Raw genomic sequence first — 26961 nt, forward strand, 5'->3', positions numbered from 1 at the left:
GTACAAGTGAATACCAATGAACATATTCTCAGTAGATCAGCCAGGCTTTAATCAAGGAAACAGAACCACTATGGGTATGATGCAATCAAGAATTTAGTACAGGAATTAGACATTGCACAATTGTAGGAGAAATTGGGAAAGTAAGGGTTCACAAAGGGGAGGTGGACGTTTATTTAGCAGTCATTATACATCATTAGGCACTCTCCTGAAGCACTGGCACAGGGGCCCATGTTAAAGCTTACAGGAGACCTGGAAACAAGGACCACCCAGCTGCTGGAGTGGGCTGCAGTGGGTGTTGGTGTAGAAGGAACTCTTCGGTTACTGCCTCTGCGGGTTCACAGCCAAGCATGTCGTGGGCCTGGGAGGCTGTGGTTCAGGGGGGTCAAGGAACAAGAAGAAGAGCAGTATTCAGAGTAGGGAAGAAGAGTGAGGTACATTGGGACCCGTCAGCACCTCCACATCTGTCTTTCTCTGCCTCAAACCATGATGACATTCAGGGAGTGACAGCTACCGCTTCACTGGTCCAAATCTCATGCAAATTCTCTTGTGGGCAACTCCAAGCTGGGACCATACAGGGAAGAGGATTCTGAGACATGTAGTTCCAGACTAGCCAAGCTGACAAAATTCAAACTCTCCCATGAGGGCTTTTGGAGTACACGCAATTTCACTTTTATCTATGCTATGTGGTATCTAGATTTCCTATTTATAACATGTTATTTCAAAATAAGGTCATAAGCAAAAATAATTACTTTTAGAAATGATGTTAAAATCAAAGTCAGTAAGTGCAAAGCTATAAAGTCATAAAATCCCTTTTTAGTCTCCTTTTGGTGATTCTGCAAGTTGCTCTGCTTACTCACCTAATGCTTTGCACTTTGCATATATCATTTCAAATTCTTATGAAATCCCCACAGAGTAGTGGCAATTTGCCAGAGCTTTTGCTGTCACTTTTCTGAAAAAGATAAACGAAGTGAGGAGAAATGTAGTGGCTTATGCAACATTCGTGGTGGAGTGAACCTCCGGAAGATGCTAGCGCAATGACTCCTCTATTCACTAGTCTATGCAGTAAGGACAAGGTTCTCTGCTGCAGGAAGTCAGAACAGATATCAGGGAATGGCGTCAGCTGATCTGCAAGCATAGTATGTACACTTATTCCTTAAGTGCATGGAATAGATCCCTACAATTCAGATAATTTCTCCAGAGAATGTCAAGGACTGGCAACCACATGCAAAACTCTGGCAATCTTCATAGCATGAAAATAATTCATTGCACACTTCAAACTGAAAGAGTGGGCTGTGCATGATTTAATAAATGCGATTTTAGGATGTTTCAATACATACTCACTTTATTTCAGTAATTCTCTGGAGCCCAGATATTGTTTCCATTCTCTAGTAATCAATAGCCAGAGTCAACCAATTTGATTTTTTTTTTAGTATTTAATTAATTAATTAATTATTTTGGCTGCGCCGGGTCTTCATTGCAGCTTGAGGGATCTCCGTTGCAGCATGTAGGATCTCTAGTGGCGGCATGCGGACTTCTTAGTTGTGGCATGCATGCGGGATCTAGTTCCCCGACCAGGGATCAAATCCAGGCTCCCTGCATTGGGAGCGCAGAGTCTTACCCACTGGACCACCAGGAATTCCGTTGATTTTTTTTAACACAGTTCATCTGTTGTATTTAGACAGTACCTCTAAATAAAACAAAGTGATTTGAATTGGAGAGATATTTGATATTGAAGACAAAGTCTTGAAGCTGATTTGTAGTTAAAACAGATATTTTTATATTTCCAAATCTAATATGATCAGAATCCTGTAAGATAATATTCATACCAATGGAAGTGAAGTGGAGAAATACAGTGTTTGCTTCAAGAGATTACTACCTTAAGTTCAGGCTAAATGTATTTTTTTCCTCTATAGCTATCAAGTGGATTTAGACTGTGTCATTAAAATGAAAAAAACCTCTATATATTATCTTTAGAGATGGATGGGAAAATGCTTTAAGAGGAGGTAAATTGCACATCGGAATAAACAATTTTACTAAAATGTGGCGTTTCAAGTAAAAAGGTATTTCAGCAAACCTGCTTGTTAGGTTCTTACTGGTATATTCTTTGATTAACAATTGAAACAGTTGGAAATCACTATTCGTTATGCTAGTATTAAAAAAATGCCTCTACAGTACATTGGCAGTGACCCTCCCTGGAGTAAAAATAACCTATACAATGGTTGTCTTTGCCATAAAATACTTATTAAGAAAATGTATATTTGGAAAAGTTTAATATGGAAGTGATTACACCAGAGAAAAGAAAGTCGTCAATAACCAGGGTTGATCTGCTATTTTTATAGGAAGCATTTGGCCTCACAGTCACAGGTCCATATTTCACAGAGACAATGACAATGAAGAGGTCTTAATTAATACCAAAGAACACTAAGTTGGATTAAAACGTTAAATAACTTTTTCTTTTTGCCTGTATTTTTTTTTCTTTTAACATCTTTATTGGAGTATAATTGCTTTACAATGGTGTGTTAGTTTCTGCTTTATAACAAAGTGAATCAGCTATACATATACATATATGCCCATATCTCTTCCCTCTTGTGTCTCCCTCCCACCCTCCCTATCCCACCCGTCTAGGGGGTCACAAAGCACCGAGCTGATCTCCCTGTGCTATGCGGCTGCTTCCCACTAGCTATCGGTTTTACATTTGGTAGTGTATGTATGTCCATGCCACTAAGTACATCAGATGTACTTTCTTCATCCATAAATATGAACGAATTCTTACTTAATTCTAAAACTGTGGAGATTAAATGTGATAATCCATTAGAAAATACCTAGCGTCTATTGATACATGGCGTATGTACACTAAATGTTTATTTTCTTCCTTTTTGCTTGAGATTTACTTATTATGGCACAATTTGCAAAATCAGTTTACTTGCCTCAAAGGATTGGCTCAAGTATAAAAAGGGCCCGGAGGAACTCTGAGAACAAATATCAGATTGTATTAACATGCAACCCATTTTTGCTTCTAATATGCCAACTGTTTTCCTTCCTGGAGCAGAAAATCTTACTCCCACGGAATTAAAAAAAAAAAAGAAAGATGTCACTAATGAGACCTGTGTTTCCTACTAACCTCTACCAGTATGCCAATACCTAAACTTATTTGACCAAATAGGGACCCATAATCCATTTATCCTAATGTTATGTTCATGTCTCTTACCATCTTCTCTGCTACTTCTGACCAAGACATACTTAACATTCCCCTTAGCTAGACTAAACTTTAAACAAGTTTCTTTCTGACTATAGGCCCCTGACCTTTCTTTTCTTAGAGGATTTATTTTAGAAAACCTGTAATTGCAAATTTTTTCTCTGCCTCTTTGAAATGTAGACAAATCTTCTTCCAGCCTCTTACCAGTTTTACAACCCAGGGATGTCTTTTTCAAGGACCCGGATGCCATCTCTTTGAAATGTAATCAAGAAAGACAGTACCCCTATCTCCCATTGTGGGGGTGGGGGGGGTGGCAACCTAACTCAGTAAGTAGCCATTAGCAAACACAGATGGCTTAATCACAAAAGAAAGCATCTGAAAACTCAGGAGTGATTTTCAATGTGCTAGACACAGCCCGTTGACCAACCCCACCTTCCAATGTCCTCTAGTACTTTTCCACTAACTCACCCCAGCTCTTAAAATCCCTCCTGCCTTTTGTTTCAGTGGAGTTGAATTCAGTCTCTCTCCTCCTTTGCAGTAGTCTTGAATAAAGTCAACCTTGTCTGTTCAAGTATGTCTGGTACCATTTTTCCTTGACAGCACCCTCCTCACCAAGTGAGTTCTGTGATTCATCATTAAAACAATACCCTTACGAGTATCTTCAGCTCATTTGCCCCTCTTGTGCCCAAGCCCCAAATCCAGATAATCAGCCTCTTCAGTGCTTTGGTTACAGAAAGACACAGAGCAAACTGACTCACTTCACTCCCTGTCTGCTGACTTCAAGTCCTAGAACACCATTTCCTCCCTTTGTTTGCCTTAAATGCCCCACACCTCCTTAGCCACACTCATTTTTCAGCAGATGACATCATTTCCTATTCTACAGAGAAAATAGAAGCAACCGAATAAAATCTCCACCAGCTTCCACCATCTAACCACCTGCATCTGAGACTTTATACTCTGCCTTCCCAACCAGTGTTGTTGATAAGCTAGCTGTTCCTAGGTCTCAGGCAGCCCTTCCACTGTGTCCCAGAAACTATTCTCCCCCCGTTTTACTCAAGAACACAGCAGTAGAAACTCTCCTCGCTTCTACCTTGTGTTACCAATTTTCACTACTCTGCTCAATCAGTCCCATCATCCTGCAACATTTTGTAGGTACTCCCATTTAAGAATCATTAATAACAACAACAACAACAACAGCAGCCCTCTCTTAATTCCAAATCCCCTTCCAGATACTGAAATTAATTTCTGTTCCCCTTTTTAGCAAGTCTTGAGAAAGTGTTTATAAGTTCTCTCTTCCCATTCTCTTTTAAACTTCCTGAATTTAGGCTTTAGCTCCCACCTACCAAAACTGTTTTTTTCTAGGCCACAGATAAATTTTAAATCCAATTCTAAGTATGCAATTTATTTGACTTGTCAGCAGCATTTGGTATGAGCAGTATTTCCCACACTTTCTTCACATGGCTTAAAGAGCTCAAAACTATTTAATTTTCCTCTTAAATAACTGACCCATCTTTCTCAGCATCCTTTACTGTTTCTTTCCATCTTTCTATCCCTTAGTTAGTGTGACTTGAGCTTCAATTCTCTTTCTTCCATAATTGAACTTACTCCCTCATTCAGTTTAATGGTATTAAGTACCATCTAGATGAAAACAATGCCCTACTTTTTATCTCCAGTTCACATTTCTCCCCTGAATTCAGAGAATTTATCCAACTACTTACCAGACATTTCCATTTGGCTGTCTAATGGAAATCTCGAGCATAACATGCCCAAACCCAGACTCCTGATTTTCATTCCAAACCTGCAACTTCAGGGTCTTCACCATCTCTGTCAATGTCAATGTCTGTGTCACCCTTTCATTTGCCAGGGAATGAAGGGTGAAGGTGGCACATGGGAATTAACCTTGATTTGTCATTCTCTGTCTCACAGAGTGATGTCATTCTCTGTCTCACAGAGTGATGCTTTACAAATGTAAGATATTACAACTTTGTACGCAATACACTGGTAGCGTCCTGACCCGTATAATGTGAAAGCCAATGGCCTCACAATGGCCTATAAGGCCTTACCTGGTCTAATCTCTCAGTTACCTCCCTGAGCTCATCTCCTACTGCTCTCTACTCTATCCACACTGTGCCCCTTGCTGTCCCTTCAATATGACACACATGCTACTGCCTCAGAATGTTTAGAGTTGTATTTATTTTGTCTGAACACTCTTTTGCAAATGTCATGGCTCACTCTCTCATCATCACTACTCCCCTGGCCATCCTATTTCAAATTTCAACTCTACCCTTGTACCACTCCATCACTCTATCTTTCTCCTTGCTTTACTTTTCTCCAGAACCCTTCTTAACATCTGATGTAACATATATTGATATATGCATGTATTTTTCATCTGTTTAGCTTAGTTTAACACAAGCCTTGTGAGAATAGAGAGTTTTGTTTTCTTGGTACCTAGAAAAATGTCTGGCACCTAAATATTTAAGAAGGAAGGGAGGGAAGGAGGAAAGAATGAAACTAATTTCAATTCCAAAATATTAAGAATTATATATTATTAAGAATCAATCATCTATGTGGTAGTTATTAGAGTGTTTATTTTCTTAGCCTTCTTTTTGAAACTTTGTTGCATACTTGTCAGCTCTTAGAACTTGGTTAAGATAGAAGATAGGACCCTAGCTTGAATATAAAATTTCAGGGACAGATACAAAAACACTGTATCCTCTTTCTCCCACTTATGCTGCCCTTACAACTTAATTTGATCTCAAATCCCTATCCCATCAAACCCTGTATAACTGTTAGAAAGTGTTCTATTCTTAGAAATTATATGAATTCAGTATCATCCTCTCTCAAAACTCTTAGCTACTAAGAGAGAATTAGACCAGCTGGTCAGGTTGAGTTTACTGCAAGACCTAATTCTTAGTAGAGTCTCCCTGGGTAAGGGTTTGCTTCTCAGTGTTGATGATTCTACATCTTAAAATTATTTAATTAAAATAATAAACAGCCTCAAGAACATATTGATTTTTTAGAGTAAAGGCACAATTTGTTAATGTACCTTTACTGTAATATAGAATGTATCTTTCCACTCATCAGGAAACATGCTTCTCTATATTTAACCTCTAATATCTCCTCCATAATAATCTTCTATTAAGGACTGTCATGTTAAACTCCTGCACTTAAACTCCTATAATGGTTCCCTATTATTTTGCAGATTAAGTCTAAAATTCTTATAGTTATACAATTATTATTAAATATCCAATCTCAAAATCAACTTAATTTTTTATAATTCAATTTAACTTCTATTTCTATTTTATCATTGTGGATGCAATCTTCAGTCTCTTCTAGGGTCATATATATATTTGTTTTTATCTTAAAAATAATATTAACTTTTACTACCATTTAATGTAGTACCCACTCCCCACATACACCATATACCTCCCAGGGACTTCTTATAGTACTCAGGTCTTAAGTTGTGTCAAGGAATGAATTGAGGGAAGGACGACAATGTGGTCCTTGTCTTTGCTCCAATAATTTGACAGTGTGATATACATTACCCAGTTGGTTTGGCTACCAGTGACTAGACACTATTCTGTGCCACGTGGAACACAAAATACTTTGGAGAACGTGTCCAAGGCTTCATCTTCCTAGACACACCACACGCTTCTCTCTGGGGACATGCTAGATACCTTGTGAGATGCTAGGTGGCTGTCCTGTTCACAAGATACAAGACTCGCCAACACGTCTCTCTCTTTCTCCATCTATCTTTCTTTTCCCCTCCCTCCCTGTCTCTATCTATCTTTCTCTACCTTCCCTTCTCTCCACAGTTCAAGGGATCTCTTTTGAATATAGGGGCCTATAAACGGGAGCCTCCTGCTCCCCTCTGGTTCTCTCAACACATATTGTTTATACCAGGAATCCTCTCCCTATTTGATGCATCTAGATTCTGGAAATTAAAGTGATAAGGACTTGTAAGTCTTGTCCTATTAGCATCTCTAACACATCTCTCTCCCAAAACAATGAGCACAGAGCTCACTAGCTTCTTGAATGGAGAGACAAGTAAGGGGAGGCGGGGAGAATTATGACTTAAGATCAAGAACACAACAGTTACAGTTGGATTCCCACTTCATCTCCTAACTCATCCACTCTGCCTGCATTCCCGTAACATCAGATGGTTCAGAGCTTCCTGAATGCATTCTCTCATTCATGTAGCCCAATCTTTGACCAGTGTATTTGTCTTCTGCCCTGAATGACTCTTCATGCACAAACAAAAATGTGTGCAGTATGATGAAAGAGAAGAAGATAGGGGTCCCACTGCCAACACGTTCATACTTGGGTGCATCACCCTCTTCCTAGAGGAGGACGACCGTGTTAACCTCTGCACTAAATAGTGGGGAAGATTAATTATTTTTTTCAGATAAAAACAAACCTATAAATGCATGTCTATATATACATATATATATGCACATATATATGTGTATGTGTCTGTATACACACATCCATGTATCTTTAGACGCACGAATATTTTGTTTAACATTCGCATAGATCTGTTGACCATTTTGTGGACCCTTTAACATGTGTACACACTACTTTGAAGACTTCTATTTAACATACATTCACCTCTAACATCTTATGCATTTAGGGTGCCATCTTAGTGTCCTGGTACCAATTTTTCAGACATATTACAACTCATTATTACCCAACTTACCTTACATGAATTACTTGATGAGTTTTGGGAGAGAGATGAGTCACTTGATAGTAATTATGATCACATTAGTGTTCTCAGCAGAGCTTCCACAAATCATTTCTTCCTGTGGCTTACCTCTGGAGGTGGATAAACACATATGTTTTATGAAGATGGTGATTACTTTCAGTGTCATAGGGTAATATTTTCTGACCTTGCTCCTGAATTCTGAGGATGAAACTCACTATGCCCAGATTAGAGCTCATCTGTACAAACCCCCAGTTAAACCCCTTGGAAAAGAGTTTTTAATAGTAAGGATTTGGATTACTATCACCCAAGGATATTTTTTACCCTCTATCTGCAGTGTACACCTTTATACAGCTTTTATTTTCAGGGTTATCAGCCACAGGTAAGCCCTCAGTACAGTCTAGAGATTCTTCTAGGTTCATTGGTCAGCTCCATCTAACTTTGTTTCCAGCATCTACTCTAAATCCTGCCAGGGTCACTAATGATATAATGTTGCTGAAGTATCTGATCACTTTTTGGTTGTTATCTTGACCTATCAGCAATTATCAGGCTAGTTTGCCCTAAGAAGGCCATTATCTCTCTGAGAAGCAGCTCTCTCAGTAACAGTACACTGACAAGTTAACCTTTACCTGTTAAGGATTCAGCAAAGTCTCTTTGCCACAAGACATTTTTCTTGATCACGGTTCTATCCATACAGCCTTAACTCTCACCATTCCCTACCTCTTACCTTTTATTCCAACCATATCCAATTTTCTCAAGTCTCTAAGTTTTTGCAAATGCTACTCCTTACTGTAGTGTCCTTCCAGCATCCTTCACATTTAACATGCAGCCCAGATCTCTGAAAACTATCTCTGCGCACCTACAAGTATCCTCCTTCCCTTGTCTGGGTCTCAGCCTTCTCCTCTGTGCTCCAAGCACTTCTTCTGTGATAACAATTTTTAACTAGTTTTATTGTCAGTTTACTTTCTGGCCTTTCCATAAGGTAGTAGGTTCTTTTGTATAGTATAGGGACTTGCAAAGATTAGCCATTCAATAAATGTTTGTTGAATAATTTAAAGAATAAATCTCCATTCTTTCCCCACTTTTCCTTTTTTCCTAACCTTTTCACATTTAAGTATTTTGAAACTTTAAAAGTCAAATTATTTTTTAAAAATCAGAATCTCATAACCCCATTGTGTGCTAACATTTATAAAAATAGCAAGAGAAAACATATATTTTTGCTTTTGATTTTAATACTATTGATATTGTTGATGTTGAAAACAAAATTGTTTTCCTAAATATGTTAGAAAATGAATCAATAGATTGAATCAGATCTTTTAATCATTTAATGATTTAAAATTTAAAAATAAGATACAGAACATAAGTTTTTATTTTTCTAAAATTCTCTAATTTTTTTGAAAAAAATCTTGCCCCTATTCTGCATTCACCACAAAGCTGCAGTATAATTTGTAGGCAGGAAGTTTTAAACACTAAGCTTTGCTTCTTAATTCCTTGAATTAAAACAGCTCTTAAAAGAAAAACAACTAAATTGCAGCCAGCATGAAGAAATTGAATTCAGTGATGATTGCTATCATTAAAGCTTGTGACCTTACATTATTCTGTCATATGCCTAAGGGCATTAAAAGTACTCTAAATTAATTTTAGGAGCTACACAATAATGTTTCCTTTAATCACAGAATCCAAGAGCAGTATGCTTCTGCTATCATATTTTTAATCTTCATAACATGATTCTGTAATGTGTCCTGTTTATAGAAAAGTTCTGCAGATTTTTCCAGAATTATTTTCTTTTAATCTTGGTAATAATATGCACCTCTTTATACCTTCTCCCAATGCTTCACTGAAATGAGAAAAAGAAATTTTTTCTTTGCATTATATGTTCAATCAACCTGTCTACTCCCAGTGTTTAAAGATGCCTTTAAGGTTGCCAATAACAGACAAGCACGGAAGCTCATATATCTTAAAGATCTTTGTGTGCTTTCAAAATGGCAGAAACTTAAATAGTGTTTAATTTGTGGCGAGCAGTGCAATTCTCACAGTAACCATTTATGCTTCATCCCTCACTTTATGGATAGGGTAACTGAGTCCTAGAGAAGTTTAGTAACTTGCCTGAGGTCAGCCAGCTGGTCAGTAGCTGGAATACGATTTAACAGAGCCAAACTTACAGGAAATGCGGTGTGAACGTAAATAATCATCCCACCCTTACCTTCCTCCTGCAAATTAAACCTAAATGACCAAAAAATTACTGAAACTAATGGAAAAATTTACATCGGTCTCAGACACTAGATAGAGAATGACATTATTATGTGTCCTATGTCAAATAACTTCTAGATATGATTCAGATATTACTAAAAATAAGCTTCTGAGGAGAAACGTCATCTTTTGTGGAGGAAGAAGTTCCATATCCCTGAAAGCAATAGTAGAGGCAATACTAAGAGATCAGGAAATACTGGACTGTCTGCTGAGCCAGTTTCTTAAGAGACATGGAGACACTGAGGAGCAGGCTAGTTATGGAAAACAGCTCTTAGGTGCAGGAATTTCTCTAAAGAGAGAGTAGACGCAAACCAAAGAGGAAGTAGTATCTATCCAAGATCAGCTCACTCACCACTTTTATCTGGCTAGTGCATCACCTAAAGTGAACTGCTAACCCTCTTAGCAGCATTTGATTCAGTTGATTAGTCCCTTCTTCTTAAATTATTTCTTTACTTGGCTTCTGGGAAATCACACTCTCCTAATATTCTTCCTACAACTTGTTTCCACCTCAGTCTCCTTGACAGCTTACCCCTCTCCTTCCTGAATGTTTAGTATTGCAGTGCCTGTGGCGTAGTGCTGCGTTCCCTTTGTCATAGACATGCTTGTTCTTGGTGACCTCATCCAGTCTCATGGCTTTAAATACCGTCTAATCACTGATGATTCTGACAGTATGTCCCCAGCCTGACTTTCTATGATGAATCCCGACACATGTCCAACTGTCTACTCAATCTATCTTCTTGGATATGTTGAAGGAATCTGAAGCACAAATACCAAAAATAGAATTTCTGAGCTTTTCCCACAAATCTGCTCTACTTAAAGTCTTACCCATTACAATTAATGGGAATTCAACCCTGTATTTATTTATTTTTCATGGAAAGGCATTTTATTTTAAATATAGCAGTGTGTGCATGTCAATCCCAAATTCCCAACCTATACCCTCCCCCTAACCCTTCCCCCGTGGTAACCATAAGTTCATTCTCTAAGTCTGTGAGTCTGTTTCTGTTTTGTAAATAAGTTCATTTGTATCATGTTTTTTTTAGAGTCCACATACAAGCAATATCATATGATATTTGTCTTTCTCTGGAATTCAACTTTTTAATTGCTGAGGCCAAAAACCTAATGTTCAATCGGCAAGCAAATATTGGATTTTTAAATTTGTGCTTAAATACTAATTACAGTGTATACATAGGAGCTGGAACTGAGAGGATGGAGATATGGATGGGGGAGACATTTCACTCTCTATGTTAATTTTTTTAATACATGAATGTATTACCTATAGAAAAGTTAAAGGTAAAATTCCATAGGCTGAAGTAAATAGGGATACATTACTCACAGGGACAATGACACATAGAAGTTAACATATTGCCTCCATGAGAAGAAAGAAAAGTTACACATGTCCATCTTTTACAAGGAAAAATTAGAATTTTGTTATCTGCATTATGATCCATACCACAAAAACAGCACTGTTTTTAACTTTATCATTTGCTGCAAATAAACAGTTTATATAGATGAAGTGCTGAAAAAAAATCCGTATTTATTAATCAATTTGTGACTACTTATTGCTTCTGTGTCACCAATCAATAGTATTTATCTTCTAAATAGTCCATAAAATTTAGATAAGCAATAAAACCTGAGAATTAAGGACAGCCCCAATTTGATTATATTCCTCTTGCTTTAAATTCCATCCTTAAATTTCAAAACATGACAAACCATATTTTAATATTTACATTTTTAACTGTAATCTCTGCTTACAAAAATATTTTGATTATATTTTGAAATATGCAGTTGTAAGATGTCCCCAGGAAGAGAATAATAATGGGTTTCCTTTTAACTTCAATCCAAAACAATCAGTGCTAGGGAAGCTGTGTGGAAGTCACCTCTCCCATGAGAATTAGGGTCCCAGGACAAATCATCACCTGAAATCTGGAGAGAAAGGTGAATATAGAGAAGATCCTCTTACCTAGAGCAGAGACATTGAAGCCATAAAGTGGCTGGAATATTTAAACTATTTTGACAAATTGCTGGAAGCTTATTTTGCACTAACTAGCAGGAGAGTGAGAAACTTCTGGAAGGTACAGTCATGGCTCCCCCACATTTTCATGGGTTTTATCTCCAGGGGAGCTACTAGGTACTCATGGTGAAGATCAGAGACAAATCCCCTTATGCTTCCGGCAGGGGTAGTGGAAAAGTAACCATATTGAAATATGTCCAGAGCATGACAAAGGACTTCTCTCCAAAGGAAACAATTTTACCAGAACCTTATCTACTTGGGGGAAGGACAGTTAGTCAAATCCAGCTCTAACCTTCCTATACCCCATAAAGAAAGGAAAAAAAAAAAAAGCTAAGGACACAAAATGAAGGCCACAGCCCAGGTACACAGGCCACTCTTTGACATAAATCATAGCAATATTTTGGGGGAATCTGTCTCCAAAGGCAAAGGGAGAAAAAAGGAAAAATAAACAAATCAGATCTAATTAAACACATTTTTGCACAGCAAAAGAAACCATCAACAAAATGAAAAGACAACCTATGAATTGGAGAAAATATTTGCAAATGATATGACTGATAAAGGGTTAATATCCAAAGTATATAAACAACTCATAAAACTCAATGTCCAAAAACAAACAACAACAACAACAACAAAAACCGATACAAAATGGGCAGAAGACCTGAAAAGACATTTTTCCTAAGGAAGACAAGCAGATGGCAAACAAGTACATGAAAAGATGCCCAACATAGTTAATCATCAGAGAAATGCAAATACAAACCACAACGAGATATCATCATGTACCTTTTTGTCACGTATCATCAAAAAGCTCACAAATAAATGTTGGTGAGGATGTGGAGAAAAGGCAGCCCTAGTACAGTTTTGGTAGGAATATAAATTGATGCAACTGCTATGGAAAACAGTATGGAGGTTCCTCAAAAAACTAAAAACTAGAACTACCATATTATCCAGCACAGATACACCTGGGTATATGTCTGAAGAAAATGAGTACACTAATTTGAAAAGACACATGCACACCAGTATTCATAGCAGCATTATTTACAATTGCCAAGATATGGAAGGATCCTAAGCATCCATCAACAAATGATTGGATAAAGAAGAAAAGGTGTAAAGGTATATCTTATGATAGCTCCAATTCAAAGATGGGTCTAGTTCTGTACAGCACTTTTCCTTCATGGGGCTGTATTTTTGTCAGGGTTGATTTCTCTTCCAACACAGCTTAACTCTGCCCTTGATCCCAAGGACACAACATTCATCACTATGATTTGGGCTATAGAATGACAGCAGGCCCAATGCCGAGGAAACAAAAATCCTCTTTGGGGCCAAAAAACTCACATCTACCTTCCTCTTCAGTTTTTTTTTTTTTTTTTTTCCTTTTTATTTTATTTTATTTTTTTTTTCCACACACACACACTGTATTTTATTTTTACAAGAGATAAATAGACTGACACCAAGCATTGTACATGGATGACCACAACAAAAGCAACAATGATTGCAATTACCAAACATGAAACACACTCATACTATGTCATAATATTGACATTCAGTCCAGTAATCCTCCACTGTAACAGCTCCTTTACTTTGCAGTGAAAATTGATTTGTATATTCTTTGCCTCTGAGTCCTTGTGGGATTTTTTTTTTAATTCAGACAGAAAGTCCCAAAAATTATACTCATCCTCATTAGTTCACTCAGTCCCATGTAATTAATTTTTTTTTCATCTTGATCTTTTGTTAGCACTTTTATGAGTTCATCAGTTTTTCATTAGAGTTCTGAAAATGCTTATTCATTCAGTTCAGCAGTACCGTCAGTTACCAGAAACCTGTACTTGTCAGAGTCTTTTCCATGAATTTCTTGAAGATGAAACCCTTTTATAGGAACATATTTGCAAAATCATCAGAGTACACCCAGAACTGTCTGTAAATGACAGAAGACTTAAAAATGACCATGGTTAAAGATTTGATGAAAGTTCATAATAATGCAGTTGACAAGAAAATTAGTTATTTCTGAGATATACATTTTAAAGTAATAACTAGGATTATTACTTATAACCTTATACCAGAACATATAAGATTTTTAGAAGTTTCCTGTAATGTCTGAAACATTTATATTAACATGTTTCCATACATATTTCCATACAAATACAAATATAAGATTTTTAGAAATTTCATGTAATGTCTGAAACATTTATATTAACATATTTCCATACATATTTCCATACAAATACAAATATAAGATTTTTAGAAATTTCATGTAATGTCTGAAACATTTATATTAACATATTTCCATACAAATAACCCAATGAAAGTTTAGTATTAGTTGTTTTGTTTGTTTTTTTATACTGCAGGTTCTTATTAGGCATCAGTTTTATACACATCAGTGTATACATGTCAATCCCAATCGCCCAATTCAGCACACCACCATCCCCACCTCATCGCAGTTTTCCCCCCTTGGTGTCCATATGTCCATTCTCTACATCTGTGTCTCAACTTCTGCCCTGCAAACTGGCTCATCTGTACCATTTTTCTAGGTTCCACATACATGCATTAATATACGATATTTGTTTTTCTCTTTCTGACTTACTTCACTCTGTATGACAGTCTCTAGATCCATCCACGTCTCAACAAATGACTCAATTTCATTCCTTTTTATGGCTGAGTAATATTCCATTGTATATATGTACCACAACTTCTTTATCCATTCGTCTGTTGATGGGCATTTAGGTTGCTTCCATGACCTGGCTATTGTAAATAGTGCTGCAATGAACATTCGGGTGCATGTGTCCTTTTGAATTACGGTTTTCTCTGGGTATATGCCCAGTAGTGGGATTGCTGGGTCATATGGTAATTCTATTTTTAGTTTTTTAAGGAACCTCCATATTGTTCTCCATAGTGGCTGTATCAATTTACATTCCCACCAACAGTGCAAGAGGGTTCCCTTTTCTCCACACCCTCTCCAGCATTTGTTGTTTGTAGATTTTCTGATGATGCCCATTCTAACAGGAGTGAGGTGATACCTCATTGTAGTTTTGATTTGCATTTCTCTAATAATTAGTGATGTTGAGCATCTTTTCATGTGCTTCGTGGCCGTCTGTATGTCTTCTTTGGAGAAATGTCTATTTAGGTCTTCTGCCCATTTTTGGATTGGGGTGTTTGTTTCTTTGATATTGAGCTGAATGAGCTGTTTATATATTTTGGAGATTAATCCTTTGTCAGTTGATTCATTTGCAAATATTTTCTCCCATTCTGAGGGTTGTCTTTTTGTCTTGTTTATGGTTTCCTTTGCTGTGCAAAAGCTTTGAAGTTTCATTAGGTCCCACTTGTTTATTTTTGTTTTTATTTCCATTACTCTAGGAGGTGGATCAAAAAAGATCTTGCTGTGATTTATGTCAAAGAGTGTTCTTCCTATGTTTTCCTCTAAGAGTTTTATAGTGTCCAGTCTTATATTTAGGTCTCTAATCCATTTTGAGTTTATTTTTGTGTATGGTGTTAGGGAGTATTCTAATTTCATTCTTTTACATGTAGCTGTCCAGTTTTCCCAGCACCACTTATTGAAGAGACTGTCTTTTCTCCATTGTATATCTTTGCATCCTTTGTCATAGATTAGTTGACCATAGGTGCGTGGGTTAATCTCTGGGCTTTCAATCTTGTTCCATTGATCTATGTTTCTGTTTTTGTGCCAGTACCATATTGTCTTGATTACTGTAGCTTTGTAGTATAGTCTGAAGTCAGGGAGTCTGATTCCTCCAGCTCCATTTTTTTGCCTCAAGACTGCTTTGGCTATTCGGGGTCTTTTGTGTCTCCATACAAATTTTAAGATGATTTGTTCTAGCTCCGTAAAAAATGCCATTGGTAATTTGATAGGGATTGCATTGAATCTGTAGATTGCTTTGGGTAGTATACTCATTTTCACAATGTTGATTCTTCCAATCCAAGAACATGGTATATCTCTCCATCTATTTGTATCATCTTTAATTTCTTTCATCAGTGTCTTATAGTTTTCTGCATACAGGTCTTTTGTCTCCCTAGGTAGGTTTATTCCTAGGTATTTTATTCTTTTTGTTGCAATGGTAAATGGGAGTGTTTCCATAATTTCTCTTTCAGATTTTTCATCATTAGTGTATAGGAATGCAAGAGATTTCTGTGCATTAATTTTGTAACCTGCAACTTTACCATATTCATTAATTAGCTCTAGCAGTTTTCTGGTGGCAGTTTTAGGATTCTCTATGTATAGTATCATGTCATCCGCAAACAGTGACAGTTTTACTTCTTCTTTTCCAATTTGTATTCCTTTTATTTCTTTTTCTTCTCTGATTGCCGTGGCTAGGACTTCCAGAACTATGTTGAATAATAGCGGTGAGAGTGGACATCCTTGTCTCGTTCCTGATCTTAGAGGAAATGCTTTCAGTTTTTCACCATTGAGAATGATGTTTGCTGTGGGTTTGTCATATATAGCCTTTATTATGTTGAGGTACGTTCCCTCTATGCCCACTTTCTGGAGAGTTTTAATCAGAAATGGGTGTTGAATTTTGTCAAAAGCTTTTTCTGCATCTATTGAGATGATCATATGGTTTTTATTCTTCAATTTGTTAATATGGTGTATCACATTGATTGATTTGTGTATATTGAAGAATCCTTGCATCCCTGGGATAAATCCCACTTGATCGTGGTGTATGATCCTTTTAATGTGTTGTTGGATTCTGTTTGCTAGTATTTTGTTGAGGATTTTTGCATCTATATTCATCAGTGATATTGGTCTGTAATTTTCTTTTTTTGTAGTGTCTTTGTCTGGTTTTGGTATCAGGGTGATGGTGGCCTCATAGAATGAGTTTGGGAGTGTTCCTTCTTCTGCAATTTTTTGGAAGAGTTTAAGAAGGATGGGTGTTAGCTCTTCTCTAAATGTTTGATAGAATTCACCTGTGAAGCCATCTGGTCCTGGACTTTTGTTTGTTGGAAGATTTTTAATCACAGTTTCAATTTCATTACTTGTGATTGGTCTGTTCATATTTTCTGTTTCTTCCTGATTCAGTCTTGGAAGGTTATACCTTTCTAAGAATTTGTCCATTTCTTCCAGGTTGTCCATTTTATTGGCATAAAGTTGCTTGTAGAAGTCTCTTAGGATGTTTTGTATTTCTGCGGTGTCTGTTGTAACTTCTCCTTTTTCGTTTCTGATTTTATTGATTTGAGTCCTCTCCCTCTTTTTCTTGATGAGTCTGGCTAATGGCTTATCAATTTTGTTTATCTTCTCAAAGAACCAACTTTTAGTTTTATTGATCTTTGCTATTGTTTTCTTTGTTTCTATTTCATTTATTTCTGCTCTGATCTTTATGATTTCTTTCCTTCTGCTAACTTTGGGTTTTGTTTGTTCTTCTTTCTCTAGTTTCTTTAGGTGTAAGTTTAGATTGTTTACTTGAGATTTTTCTTGTTTCTTTAGGTAGGCTTGTATACCTATAAACTTCCCTCTTAGAACCGCTTTTGCTGCATCCCATAGGTTTTGGGTCGTCGTGTTTTCATTGTCATTTGTCTCTAGGTATTTTTTTATTTCCTCTTTGATTTCTTCAGTGATCTCTTGGTTATTTAGTAACGTATTGTTTAGCCTCCATGTGTTTGTCTTTTTTAGGTTTTTTTCCCTGTAATTCATTTCTAATCTCATAGCGTTGTGGTCAGAAAAGATGCTTGATATGATTTCAATTTTCTTAAATTTACTGAGGCTTGATTTGTGACCCAAGATGTGATCTATCCTGGAGAATGTTCCGTGCGCACTTGAGAAGAACGTGTAATCTGCCGTTTTTGGATGGAATGTCCTATATATATCAATTAAATCTATCTGGTCTATTGTGTCATTTAAAGCTTCTGTTTCCTTATTTATTTTCATTTTGGATGATCTGTCCATTGGTGTAAGTGAGGTGTTAAAGTCCCCCACTATTATTGTGTTACTGTCGATTTCCTCTTTTATAGCTGTTAGCAGTTGCCTTATGTATTGAGGTGCTCCTATGTTGGGTGCATATATATTTATAATTGTTATATCTTCTTCTTGGATTGATCCCTGGATCATTATGTAGTGTCCTTCCTTGTCTCTTGTAACATTCTTTATTTTAAAGTCTATTTTATCCGATACGAGTATAGCTACTCCAGCTTTCTTTTGATTTCCATTTGCATGGAATATCTTTTTCCATCCCCTCACTTTCAGTCTGTATGTGTCCCTAGGTCTGAAGTGGGTCTCTTGTAGACAGCATATATATGGGTCTTGTTTTTGTATCCATTCAGCCAGTCTATGTCTTTTGGTTGGGGCATTTAATCCATTCACATTTAAGGTAATTATCGATATGTATGTTCCTATGACCATTTTCTTAATTGTTTTGGGTTTGTTTTTGTAGGTCCTTTTCTTCTCTTGTGTTTCCCACTTAGAGAAGTTCCTTTAGCATTTGTTGTAGAGCTGGTTTGGTGGTGCTGAATTCTCTTAGCTTTTGCTTGTCTGTAAAGCTTTTGATTTCTCCATCGAATCTGAATGAGATCCTTGCCGGGTAGAGTAATCTTGGTTGTAGGTTCTTCCCTTTCATCACTTTAAGTATATCATGCCACTCCCTTCTGGCTTGCAGAGTTTCTGCTGAGAAATCAGCTGTTAACCTTATGGGAGTTCCCTTGTATGTTATTTGTCGTTTTTCCCTTGCTGCTTTCAGAAATTTTTCTTTGTCTTTAATTTTTGCCACTTTGATTACTATGTGTCTCGGCGTGTTTCTCCTTGGGTTTATTCTGTATGGGAGTCTCTGCGCTTCCTGGACTTGGGTGGCTATTTCCTTTCCCATGTTTGGGAAGTTTTCGACTATAATCTCTTCAAATATTTTCTCTGGTCCTTTCTCTCTCTCTTCTCCTTCTGGGACCCCTATAATGCGAATGTTGTTGCGTTTAATGTTGTCCCAGAGGTCTCTTAGGCTGTCTTCATTTCTTTTCATTCTTTTTTCTCTAGTGTGTTCTGCAGCAGTGAATTCCACCATTCTGTCTTCCAGGTCACTTATCCGTTCTTCTGCCTCAGTTATTCTGCTATTGATTCCTTCTAGTGTAGTTTTCATTTCAGTTATTGTATTGGTCATCTCTGTTTGTTTGTTCTTTAATTCTTCTAGGTCTTTGTTAATCATTTCTTGCATCTTCTCAATCTTTGCCTCCATTCTTATTCCGAGGTCCTGGATCATCTTCACTATCATTATTCTGAATTCTTTTTCTGGAAGGTTGCCTATCTCCACTTCATTTAGTTGTTTTTCTGGGGTTTTTTCTTGTTCCTTCATCTGGTACATAGCCCTCTGCCTTTTCATCTTCTCTGTCTTTCTGTAACTGTGGTTTTTGGACCACAGGCTGCAGGATTGTAGTTTTTCTTGCTTCTGTTGTCTGCCCTCTAGTGGTTGAGGCTATCTAAGAGGCTTGATGGGAGGCTCTGGTGGTGGGTAGAGCCGACTGTTGCTGTGGCGGTCAGAGCTCAGTAAAACCTTAATCCACTTGACTGTTGATGGGTGGGGCTGGGTTCCCTCCCTGTTGCTGTGGCGGTCAGAGCTCAGTAAAACCTTAATCCACTTGACTGTTGATGGGTGGGGCTGGGTTCCCTCCCTGTTGGTTGTTTTGCCTGAGGCAACCCAACACTGGAGCCTACCCGTGCTCTTTGGTGGGGTTAATGGCAGACTCTGGGAGGGCTCACGCCAAGGAGAACTTCCCAGGACCTCTGCTGCCAGTGTCCTTATCCCCACGGTGAAACAGAGCCACCACTTGCCTCGGCAGGAGACCCCCCAACACCAGCATGTACGTCTGGTTCAGTCTCCCCCAGGGTCACTGCTCCTTCCCCTGGGTCCCGATGCACACAGTACTTTGTGTGTGCCCTCCAAGAGTGGGGTCTCTGTTTCCCCCAGTCCTGTCACAGTCCTGCAATCAATTCCCACTAGACTTCAAAGTCTGATTCTCTAGGAATTCCTCCTCCCGTTGCCGGACCCCCAGGTTGGGAAGCCTGACGTGGGGCTCAGAACCTTCACTCCAGTGGGTGGACTTCTGTGGTATAAGTGTTCGCCAGTCTGTGAGTCACCCACCCAACAGTTATGGGATTTGATTTTACTCTGATTGCGCCCCTCCTACCGTCTCACTGTGGCTTCTCCTCTGTCCTTGGACGTGGGGTATCCTCCTTGGTGAAGTCCAGGGTCTTCCTGTCAATGATTGTCCAGCAGCCAGTTGTGATTCTGGAGCTCTCGCAAGAGGGAGTGAGTGCACGTCCTTCTACTCAGCCATCTTGGTTCGAGTTCTGTCTTAAAACTATAAGGAATACAAGATTGTTAGGTGGTTCTCCATGGAAGCTCTCTGCTTCTCCCTCTTCAGTTTTTGAACATAGAGGCTGCTCTTAATTTAACGGAAGCAGGGACTATTGCCAGAATGAAAACAGTATTAATTAAAATAGCCTGTTGAGTCCCAGGCCAGATTTGCTTTATCAGTTAGAGCAAAGAGAACACGAGACTGTGTTGTTTATAAGTTGGAGGTAATTTCCTGGGGTTATTTTTAAACTATGAGCAGAATTTCTCTGTGGTTGTCAAGATCTCCACGGGACTCTCTTTTAGGACATACTTATCTGAGCCAGCATAATGTGTGAGCAAGAGAATTTCGTTTGATAAAGCTATTAAAATAATAAAATGAATGTGGTTCACTGATTATTAAAACATTACTGTCTGACTTTTACAAGGCTTGATAAACTCAGGAAAGTATAAAGAGAAAGTGCAAATCACCTGTAACCTCGGCTCCCAGAGACAACTACTCAGCATTTTAGTCTTTTTAAAACACTTATAATTTCACGGAATTGAGATCTAAGCGAAAACGGTGTTTTAATTTAGCGTCTTATTATGAGCATTTCAGCAGTTTTTATAGCCATCACTTTCTTGGACTGGATAAAAAGTGTCCTACAATTTTTTTTTTAAAATAAATTTATTTATTTATTTTTGGCTGTGTTGGGTCTTCGTTTCTGTGCGAGGGCTTTCTCTAGTTGCGGCGACCGGGGGGCCACTCTTCATCGTGGTGCGCGGGCCTCTCACTATCGCGGCCTCTCTTGTTGCGGAGCACAGGCTCCAGACGCGCAGGCTCAGTAGTTGTGGCTCACGGGCCCAGCTGCTCCGCGGCATGTGGGATCCTCCCAGACCAGGGCTCGAACCCGTGTCCCCTGCATTGGCAGGCAGATTCTCTGCCACTGCGCCGCCAGGGAAGCCCCAATTTTTTTTTATAGTTCCCCTATGGTGAACCATGTAAAGAAATTCAACTTTAATGTATTTATCTTGATAACCTTTCTGGCATTAAAACCCTTAATTTTATCATTTATAATAAGCAATATAATTATTTTCTTTGCACAAATATTAATTAATAGTTTCAACTCATTGGTAAACCATATCCTCAGATGAAGCAGCCACTCTTCTGATGAAAAAGATCCTTGTGTCTCTTTAATATGAAAGCTCAGTCACCGCATTTAGCATCAGATGGTCTCTCATGGTCAGGTCTACGCATGTGCAAAATATGTGTGCTGTTTATGTGTGTGTATTTGTAAGTGGGATGAGGATATTTAGGGAAAAATCATATTGGCAATTTTCTCCTTTCAGTATTTTTTAAATGACATTGAGTTCTGTGAGACTGATTCACACTCTGAGTTTCTTGTGGAAGAGCCCAAGTTTAAGTCTTTAGAAATAGGTGAAAATAAAGCCTTTTCTTCTTGTTAATAGTATATATATTGTGATTTCCCTCCCCCCCAAAAGGTATAATCTTCATAAAATCCTTACTTATAGCTATTAGGAAAATTGGACCAAACCCCTAAGAAATACATTTAATGTTTACCTGTAATAACCTTATTTTATGCCTGTTTTAGCTGAGATTCTGCAGTTCCTTGAAACAAAATATAATCCATGATGATGTAGTTTGAAATTATGAGAAGCAAAATAAGTGTAATAGATAAAGCACAAAAGAAAATTAGTACAGTATTAATTTAGCTAACTTTGTACTTGCTGACAGTAACAAGAGCAACTCATGATAAATTAAGCATATTCACATTGATTTGAAAGTATGCATACTTAATAGAGAAGCTTAACTTTGCCTACCTCTCATGTCTGTTGGAAAAATACCCATTGGAGTTTACTTGAAGGCTAGGGTCGTGAAAAACCTAGGGGCAAGATGGGAATAAAGACGTAGACCTACTAGAGAATGGACTTGAGGACATGGGGAGGGGGAAGGGTAAGCTGGGACAAAGTGAGAGAGTGGCATGGACATATATACACTACCAAATGTAAAATAGCTAGTGGGAAGCAGCTGCATAGCACAGGGAGATCAGCTCAGTGCTTTGTGACCACCTAGAGGGGTGGGATAGGCAGGGTGGGAGGGAGGGAGATGCAAGAGGGAAGAGATATGGGGATATATGTATATGCATAACTGATTCACTTTGTTATAAAGCAGAAACTAACACACCATTGTAAAGCAATTATACTCCAATAAAGATGTTAAAAAAAATGATCATTTTCTTCTTCACTTTAGATAATTGAGGATATATTTAAATAGAAGTACCTGAACAAGGATCCTTCCATTCAAATGGTGATTGGAGTAGGGACAATTTTGTCCTCTCAGGCTGTTCTTGAACTTCATTTTTTTTAAATTAATTTTTATTGGAGTATAGTTGATTTACAATGTTGTGTTAGTTTCTGCTGTGCAGCAAAGTGAATCAGTTATCCACATACATATATCCACTCTTTTTTAGATTCTATTCCCGTATAGGTCATTACAGAGTATTGACTAGAGTTCCCTGTGCTATACAGCAGGTTCTTATTAGTTATCTATTTTACATATAGTAGTGTGTATATGTCAATCCCAGTCTCCTGGTTTAGCCCCCCCCACTTTTGTATATGGACATGCTGGATCTTAACTACTTGAAGCATAATTTCATCATAGATAGAAAACACAATGATTGCAATGCAAATGGCATTCAAAAATTTTCTGCTATGAAGTTTTAAAGCACCCAGAGCACATCTTAATTTTGAAATGTAACTAGAAGGAATAGGTATAAAGAAAATATATTTTCATTTCCATATAAAATGTGTAATATATATTAATATATATTTAATTATAAAATGTAAATATGTAATTAATCATATCATAAACAAATTCAAATGATGGACCTTAATTCAGGGAAAATATTTTAAATTCACATACGAGACAAATGGTTGAGATCAATTTTTGACAGTCTACTTGACATTTCTCCTTGATCTCTAACAAGTATTTTCAACTTATACATAAAACTGTAACACTTGATTTGCCAGAAAACCCTTCTCCTCCCCTAGATTTTTCCAGTCTCACTTAATGGTACTTCACACATACCAGTAACTCAAACTCTGTGTTACAAATGTATGAACAACTTCACTGAAGGAGGTAAGGGACAAAGGTGCTGACCTAAGTAAGTTCGGGAGTCAGTGGATACTTTCAAGGCTAAAGGAAAACTATACATAACAACTTACTCTGGGTGATAATGTTGTTTTCCCAGGACTGCAAGATAACAATTCTGAAACACTTCAGTATATATGCATACTGGAATTGATCAATTAATATTCTCACTGCTGGAGTGGGAGTTTACAGATAAACAAGGGGAGATGGCTAGAATTATCCATGTGGTAATGGATTAGAGTTGGAGACATCTTATGAATCTATATACAGTTCAATACAGAGATGGATAGATAATACAGAAATATTTATATATATATGAGTATATATAAGGGTTGGTAACAACTTTGTTCTTCGACTTGGAAGGCCTGGAAGTGATGATACCTCAGTAACAATGAGCATACCTAGCTCTTGGTTTCTAATACCATTCTCCAATTTTTCTCACGATTAGATTGTGGTTATGGGTTTGGGGAGGAAACTACAGGGGTAACGTGTCATTCCCATTACATTCTATCAAGGGTACATATGCATTTAGTGGTAAAAAGGCAGATCCAAAACCGTAGCAGAGAATATATAAGACTGGAGAATTTTTTACTGCCAGAAAGTAAGGTTATGCTAAAAAAAAAACAAAACAAAAAACAAAAAAAACCCCAAACTGAACCAAACTAAAACAGAAAAGCCCACAATAATGAGAGTATATCAGAGGGAAAGGAACCAATTGAAAGAGCTCTGAATGGCCAAAGCTGGAATAAAATTAATACACATAGTATTGTAATGTAACACAAATTTTAAAATAAATTTGCATGAGTTCATACTGATATAAATAAATGACTTATTAAAGAAATAAATGGGGGAGAGTAGACAATAACTTATGGTGGTAGTCCGCACTTAAGGAAGTGGTGCATGACTCCCCACTCTAAGTGTGGCTTACAGATGGTGACTTCCTCACAAAGACGGCAGCTTGGAAGTGGGGTGGGGGGAGTCACTTTACAGTGGAGAAACCTGACCATCCACTACCTACGCCAGGTGACTAAAGTGAATGTCAATAGTGAAGGTCATGTTGATTGAATGTGATGTGACTGACACTTTACCTCTGTGGTCGTCCTCCTAAAACCCATAACCACAGTGTAATCATAAGAAAAAGCATCACTCAAATCCCAATTAAAAAACATTCTACAACAGAGCTGAGGAGTACTCTTCAAATCCTTCAAGGTCATCAGAAACAAGGACAATCTGAGAAACTGGCACAGCCATGAGGAGCTAAGGAGACATGACAACTAAACGCAATGACTCAATGTAATGTGATATCCTGAATGGGATCCTGGAACAGGAAAAAGGACGTTAGTTTACAAAGGAAGGAAATTGGCATAAACCATGATTTTAGTGAATACTAATGTACCACTGTTGGTTCATTGGTTGTGACAAATGCAGCACATTAGTTACATTAGCTATGTATTAATATAAGATTTTAAGGATAGGAAAAACTCTCTGTACCATCTTTGCAATTTTTCTGGAAATCTAAAATTATCCTAAAATAAAACGTTTATTTTTTTAAAAAGTTTTTAAAATGTGAAACAAGCCAGACATAAAAGAATACATACCATATAGACCCATTTGTGTGAAAGTCGAGGAAACATCGTTCCAAGCTCTAGTGATAGACAGTAAGCGTATGAGCAATTGCCTGGAGCCAAGGATGGAAACTGGGGGCTTCCTGTATTGATCTGAAGGAATATTTGAGGGTGATAAAAACATTCTCTATATTACTGTCACATCAGTGTGTGTGTGTGTGTGCATGTATGTATTTGTCAAAACTCATCAATATGCATTTTATTATATGTAAATTATACCTCAGTAAAGTTTTTTTTTTTTTAAGTAAATAATAATCCCTTTCTAAATATGGGTACTATAGTCATACTCCTGGGTGGAGAGAATCTATCATGTAAAATTGAGAATGTATTTATTTATTACTGCACATATCTTAGATTGTGATAAAAAAATAGCTGATGATTGATCTGCTTCATCTTCCTCCAAAAAAATGTTTTTTTTATGATTAGAGACTTTTTCTTTTGTGATTTTGCTTTGACCTTTTTATTATGTGGCTACTTCCTTTGTGGAAAATGACACCCTCTGAGGGCCTGGAAAAATAATTCATATAATTCATTGTGCTATACAAAATTGAGATAATAGAAATAGTAGTTTATGTGGACAGAATATATATTTCAAATAATATAAAGAGATTCGTACATGCCATTTAATCTTGGTCTGAAAGCCTCTCCAATTTAATAAGATGCCAAGAGAGCTGTTAATAACGGAGGACTGAATACCACAGTGAAGCGTGGGTGCTGACTTCTTAAACTAACAGGAAAAGAACAGCTTTTTAATTGGACTGGATGATGTTTTGCTAAAGTCACCAGGAAAAAAATGATTAATCTTGGCAACAAAATACTTCCTGACCATACCAATGATAAAGAATGAAATAGAAAAATTTCCTTTCCTCTCTGTAGGGACTGTTGAAAATCACATGTAGTCATTCCAGTTACATGTATTTACTGGTGTCCATGAGGTGCAGAGCAGTACACTAGACGTAAGGATATACTTTACTATTGTAGATCCCTCTAATGCCTGGTGGAAACCAAGTTGATGACAATCTCAAGCCAAAAAAGGTGTGCTTTCCACTTCCTTGCAGAGCCTACAAGTGATCTAGACTTCTGTGTGGGTTAGGATTTTTAAAGAATGAGGCAATATTTGCACTGAATAAAGGTCATATGTAGTTTTACTTGAAATATAAACAGATTTTCTTTTATCCTAAAAATATTCCAGCTCCAGAAACATCCTAATCAGAAAGCTGCTCATGTGAGTCAGATGTTAGAATTACCAAATGACCAGTATAAGGTCTATAGGAATGCTACACAATAGAAGGAAAATGCCCTCTTCTGTTCTATCTCCTCTGTCATAATTACATAAATAAACAAAAAGATAAAATACTTTATTTTGATAATTAATACATATTTCCCTCTGAGATACTGTACTTCAATAAAACTAATGTTCAGAATTTCATTGTCATGAAAATGTTTTCATAATAATTAAGGAGGCATTTGTGGATTCAAATCAAACTTTCCTCAGCTATAAAATGAAGATATTTAGTGGTCTTGCTTTAAAAATGGCAAATATATAGCCTTGAAATTAATGCAAAGATATCATTTACTAGAGAAAAGCTCAATAAAATAAGAATGCAAATAGAGCTATCATTCTTATAAACAGGAAATTTAACACCATGTTGCCTAATGGATTCTAGATTCAAATAAAGTGAATTAATTCAAAGTATATGTTTTTATTTAAACGATCTACCTAAGACTGAATACCAAGATATTGGAAACTATT

Source organism: Balaenoptera acutorostrata, chromosome 14 (genome assembly GCF_949987535.1).
Source record: "Balaenoptera acutorostrata chromosome 14, mBalAcu1.1, whole genome shotgun sequence".
NCBI lineage: Eukaryota > Metazoa > Chordata > Mammalia > Artiodactyla > Balaenopteridae > Balaenoptera > Balaenoptera acutorostrata.